Raw genomic sequence first — 5852 nt, 5'->3', positions numbered from 1 at the left:
GAACAACAAGGACCTGAGTCTCCTCCCTGTCAATAACCCCCTGCTCAGCCAATCAGGGTAGAGACTGAGGACAGGAGGCTGAGGGTTCTCACCAGAGAGCCCAAAGGATGGCCCAGGTCACTGGTGGGGATCACTGCCCGAGCACTATTTCAGCCCCACATTTTTGTGTGGACCTCCCACAGTGGGAGCTGCAGGGCACTCCCCCGCAACACACACACACACACACACACCCCTCCTGGTGTTGGGAGGGGAACAGGAGAAAGGACTAAAGCAAGAGACGAAGAGAAAGGAGGGAGGGATGGAGGAAAAGGAGTAATGGTCTCAAGTTGCAGAGGGGGAGGTATAGGTTGGACATTAGGAACAACTTTTTCACTAGTAGGGTGGTGAAGCACTGGAATGGGTTACCTAGGGAGGCGGTGGAATCTCCTTCCTTAGAGGTTTTTAAGGTCAGGCTTGACAAAGCCCTGGCTGGGATGATTTAGTTGGGGATTGGTCCTGCTTTGAGCAGGGGGTTGGACTAGACACCTCCTGAGGTCCCTTCCAACCCTGAGATTCTATGATTCTATGAAAAGGTGAAACAAAAAGGACAAACCCCAATGTCCCCAGTGATTCTAAGGGACAAAATCCCAGGTGTGGAATAAAATTCTGCCTCCTTAAGCTCGTGTTTTCCATGCCTAGAATTCAACTGTCACCAGATGGATCAGACTGAACAGGTTTCAAACCTTGAGTAGGCTCTTACCTTCTAAACAGGGATGGCTGTTTTCTAGTAAAATCACTAAGAGGGAAGGAGAAAACTCGAAAGAGGTTCCTCCTGGCGCTCACGTCCGTGAACTCAAATACTCTCTCAGTCCTCAGAGAGAGACCTGGAGAAGGAGACTTGCTGGAGCAAAGCCACAGGGGTCTCTGAAGTTTCCCTGGCCCCTGGCCCCTGTCCTGCCTGGCTGATGTCAGCATCTCTCTGTGAGGTCACCACCTTCCCACCACCTTGGACCAATAGTCTGAGGTCCTGCAAAAGGCCTTTGTGATGTCACTGCCGCAGCCCTCCCTTGCTGGGCTAATGTCCTGCCCCTGGCGAGGCACTTTGGAGGTTTGAGCTATTCCCTGTGGATCACCCCACTCAAGGAGCGTTCGTTCTAGGCAGGAAACCGGCTAGACAGGGAAACATCAGACGCTGCTCTCAATGCTACACTCAGATTTTCAGAAATTATGTCCAGAAGAGACCATTAGAGCATCTAATCATAGAATATCAGGGTTGGAAGGGACTTCAGGAGGTCATCTACTCCAGTCTACTGCTCAAAGCAGGACCAATCCCCAACTAAATCATACCAGCCAGGGCTTTGTCAAGCCTGACCTTAAAAACCTCTAAGGAAGGAGATTCCACCACCTCCCTAGGTAACCCATTCCAGTGCTTCACCACTCTCTGAGTGAAAAAGTTTTTCCTAATATCCAAACTAAACCTCCCCCACTGCAACTTGAGACCATTACTCCTTGTTCTGTGATCAGGTACCACTGAGAACAGTCTAGATCCATCCTCTTTGGAAACCTCCTTCAGGCAGTTGAAAGCAGCGATCAAATCCCCCCTCAGTCTTCTCTTCTGCAGACTAAACAAGCCCAGTTCCCTCAGCGTCTCCTCATAAGTCATGTGCTCCAGCCCACTAATCATTTTTCGTTGCCCTCTGCTGGACTCTTTCCAATTTTTCCACATCCTTCTTGTAGTGTGGGGCCCAAAACTGGACACAGTACTCCAGATGAGGCTTCACCAATGTCTAATAGAGGGGAATGATCACATCCCTCGATCTGCCGGCAATGCCCCTAATTATACAGCCCAAAATGCCGTTAGCCTTCTTGGCAACAAGGGCACACTGTTGACTCATATCCAGCTTCTCGTGTACTGTAACCCCTACGTCCTTTTCTGCAGAACTGCTGCCCAGCCATTCGGTCCCTAGTCTGTAGCAGTGCATGGGATTCTTCCGTCCTAAGTGCAGAACTCTGCATTTGTCCTTGTTGAACCTCATCAGGTTTCTTTTGGCCCAGTCCTCTAATTTGTCTAGGTCCCTCTGTATCCTATCCCTACCCTCCAGCGTATCTGCCACTCCTCCCAGTTTAGTGTCATCTGCAAACTTGCTGAGGGTGCAGTCCACGCCATCCTCCTAATCATTAATGAAGATATTGAACAAAACCGGCCCCAGGACCGACCCTTGGGGCACTCCACTTGAAATTGGCTGCCAACTAGACATGGAGCCATTGATCACTACCCGTTGAGCCCGACGATCTAGCCAGGTTTCTATCCACCTTATAGTCCATTCATCCAGCCCATACTTCTTTAACTTGCTGGCAAGAATACTGTGGGAGACTGTATCAAAAGCTTTACTAAAGTCCAGAAATAGCACATCCACTGCTTTCCCCTCATCCACAGAGCCAGTTATCTCATCATAGAAGGCAATTAGGTTAGTCAGGCATGACTTGCCCTTGGTGAATCCATGCTGACTGTTCCTGATCACTTTCCTCTCCTCTAAGTGATTCAGAATTGATTCCTTGAGGACCTGCTCCATAATTTTTCCAGGAACTGAGGTGAGGCTGACTGACCTGTAGTTCCCCGGATCCTCCTTCTTCCCTTTTTTAAAGATGGGCACTACATTAGCTTTTTTCCAGTCATCCGGGACCTCCCCCGATCGCCATGAGTTTTCAAAGATAATGGCCAATGGCTCTGCAATCACATCCGCCAACTCCTTTAGCACCCTTGGATGCAGCGCATCTGGCCCCATGGACTTGTGCTTGTCCAGTTTTTCTAAACAGTCCTGAACCACTTCTTTCTCCACAGAGGGCTGGTCACCTTCTCCCCGTGCTGTGCTGCCCAGTGCAGCAGTCTGGGAGCTGACCTTGTTTGTGAAGACAGAGGCAAAAAAAGCATTGAGTACATTAGCTTTTTCCACATCCTCTGTCCACTAAGTTACCTCCCTCATTCAGTAAGGGGCCCACACTTTCCTTGACTTCCTTCATGTTGCTAACATACCTGAAGAAACCCTTCTTGTTACTCTTAATATCTCTTGCTAGATGCAACTCCAAGTGTGATTTGGCCTTCCTGATTTCACTCCTGCATGCCTGAGCAATATTTTTATACTCCTCCCTGGTCATTTGTCCAATCTTCCACTTCTTGTAAGCTTCTTTTTTGTGTTTAAGATCAGCAAGGATTTCACTGTTAAGCCAAGCTGGTCGCCTGCCATATTTACTATTCTTTCTACACATCGGGATGTTTTTTTCCTGCAACTTCAATAAGGATTCTTAAATCCTTTAGAGGATCGGAACTGATTTCAGTGGAGGCACATGTTTGCTAGGTTTTTATGCATTTGCACAGGAAAACATTGAGTGTTTCTGTTCATTTCAGGGATCCCTATTCATTGGAACTCCTGAACATAATGGAAATGCCATTATTTTTGTTGAAGGAAGAGGTTTGTAAGGGGGCACTTGGATTTGAACCAAGGACCATTTGAACTGCAGTCAAACACTCTACCACTGAGCTATACCCCCATGGCTGCTGTGTAGATAAGTCAGAGATCTTAAAGATTTTGAAGGACAGGCCCTGCCTCAGCGATCTCCTGTTCTGTTCCCAGACCACAGTGCTTTTAAAAATGGGGTTTGATTAAACTTATAGATCCATGTAAACACCACAGCTTGCACACCCACCCCCATAGCTTCCCCCAGTGACATAGCTACCACCTCTCGGGGAGATGGATTAACTACACGGACGGGACAGCTCTCTCCCCTCCGCTTAGAGCATCTTCATTATTTATGAATAGGTGGGAAATAACCTCCTGAATGGACAGTAACCAATGTATCAAATATTGCTGGGTCTGCATTCAGTATGGGTACCTGGTCGTATTGGCTGGATTAGTAGGAGCATTGCCGGCAGATCGGGGGAAGTGATTATTCCCTTCTATTCGGCACTGGGGAGGCCACATCTGGAGCATTGCGTCCAGCTTTCGCCCCCCCCCCCCCACTACAGAAACAAATTGGAGAGAGTCTAGGGGAGGGCAGCAAAAATGATTGGGGGGCAGGGGACTTACGAGGGGAGGCTGAGGGCAGGGCCGCTCAGGGGGGGGGGCAGGGGGGGCAATTTGCCCCAGGCCCTGCAGGGCCCCCAGGAGAACACAGGATTCTAGAGTATTGCAACTTTTTTTTATGGAAGGGGCCCCCAAAATTGTTTTGCCCCAGGCCCCCTGAATCCTCTGGGCGGCCCTGCCCCTCCACCCCCTTCCCTCGTTCTCCTCTCTCTCAGGCCCCACCTGTGCTCTGCCCTCACTCCCATTGGCCACTTCCCACCCCCGCTCTTCCACTGTGGCTGAGGCCTGCTGGTCCACCTTCCGCTCGCTGCTCTCCTCCCCGAAGGCCTCCTTGTGCCTCTCCACCCCCTACCCCAAGGCCTGCCTGCTGCCCCCACCTCTCTGCCCCTCCCCTGAGACCCGCCCCGCCCACCGCCCCCACCTCTCTGCCCCTCCCCTGAGACCTGCCCTGCCCACCGCCCCCACCTCTCTGCCCCTCCCCTGAGACCCGCCCTGTCCACCGCCCCCACCTCTCTGCCCCCTCCCCTGAGACCCGCCCTGCCCACCGCCCCCACCTCTCTGCCCCTCCCCTGAGACCCGCCCTGCCCACCGCCCCCACCTCTCTGCCCCTCCCCTGAGACCAGCCCTGCCCACCGCCCCCACCTCTCTGCCCCTCCCCTGAGACCCGCCTATCGCGACGGCACTGCCTCTCGTCCCAAGAAGCCCAACCCCTTGGTGTTGAGCAGGGGGCGGGATATGTGATACAGCATGGCCAGAGGGCAGCAGGAGAGTGTTAGCAGGGAGCCTTATTCCCTGCAAGGGGAGGAAGGTTTGCTACAGATTAACTAGAGCACCTGAAGCCAATTAGAGCATCTGCAGTCAGTCAGGTGATAAAAACCCCTGCTTCAGTCAGACAGTGTGGGAGTTGGAGCAGGAAGGTTTGGTTGGAGCAGAGAACAGTTTTGAAGAGAGACAAAAGGAAAGTTTGGAGGAGTGCTGCGGTGGGCTGAGAAATCCAAAGACCCTAGGTAAGGGGCACCTGGCTTGTGTAGAAGGAAGGCAAGAAGCCCCTCCACAAGCTGAAGGGCAGGAGAGGGAAGTAGCCCAGGGGAAGGAACCGCCAGTTCAAGTGGTTCACCACTAACCTCAGGGCCCCTGGGTTGGGACCTGGAGAAGAGGGCGGGCCCAGGTCCCTCCCTCTCAACTCCCCTCCTCAAGGACACTAGTGGGGTAATTAAAATACCGATTCAGAGGCAAGCAATGGCGCCCTGAACCTTCCCCAAAGAAGAGAAAGCACGAGACCCAGCATAACAGTACCGGCAATTTGCCACAGTATTTATAATAATATAAAGTGTCTCTCAATTCCATACAGTGTCACTTAATAAACCAGTAAATTCCCAGGACCGGTTCCTCAGGTGTTTGAAGATGCCGAACACCTTGTTTGTGAGGGAGTATAACACCCACATATATGTTGGGAACACACAGACACTGTGCTAGTCTGTTCCCCTATGTTCACTCTTCTAGAAAATTATGATCAATTTTGTTCATAGTATATGTCAGGGCTGAATCCCCACTCTGTCACTCCGAGTGCAGAAAGTGGGGGCCCGACAGGATTCTACAAATTAATTTTTGCCACTCTAGGCTTGTATTAAACCCCCAAAGTTACAGCTTTTCTCTGACCTTGGCTTGGTAAATGCTGCCACCACCCAAATGCAAAAAAACCCCAAACCCTTGGACCCAGGAAGGAGCACTTGAGAATTCTTCCCTATGGGGCACCCTCAAGCCCTTTCACCTCCCCTCCAGGAAAGAGCT

The 5852-nt window shown here is 51.3% G+C and overlaps 1 non-coding gene across 1 annotated transcript; it reads right to left on the bottom strand.

Annotated features, from left to right (window-relative positions):
* Positions 1-3456: 3456 nt before the first annotated feature.
* TRNAC-GCA lies at positions 3457-3528 on the bottom strand. Its single transcript has one exon. It is a non-coding gene; the product is annotated as a tRNA-Cys (tRNA).
* Between the last annotated feature and the right edge of the window lie 2324 nt (positions 3529-5852).

Source organism: Mauremys mutica, unplaced genomic scaffold (genome assembly GCF_020497125.1).
Source record: "Mauremys mutica isolate MM-2020 ecotype Southern unplaced genomic scaffold, ASM2049712v1 Super-Scaffold_100108, whole genome shotgun sequence".
Classification (NCBI taxonomy): domain Eukaryota; kingdom Metazoa; phylum Chordata; order Testudines; family Geoemydidae; genus Mauremys; species Mauremys mutica.
Note: the sequence above shows the minus strand (reverse complement) of the source record. Positions and strands in the feature narration are given on the sequence as shown.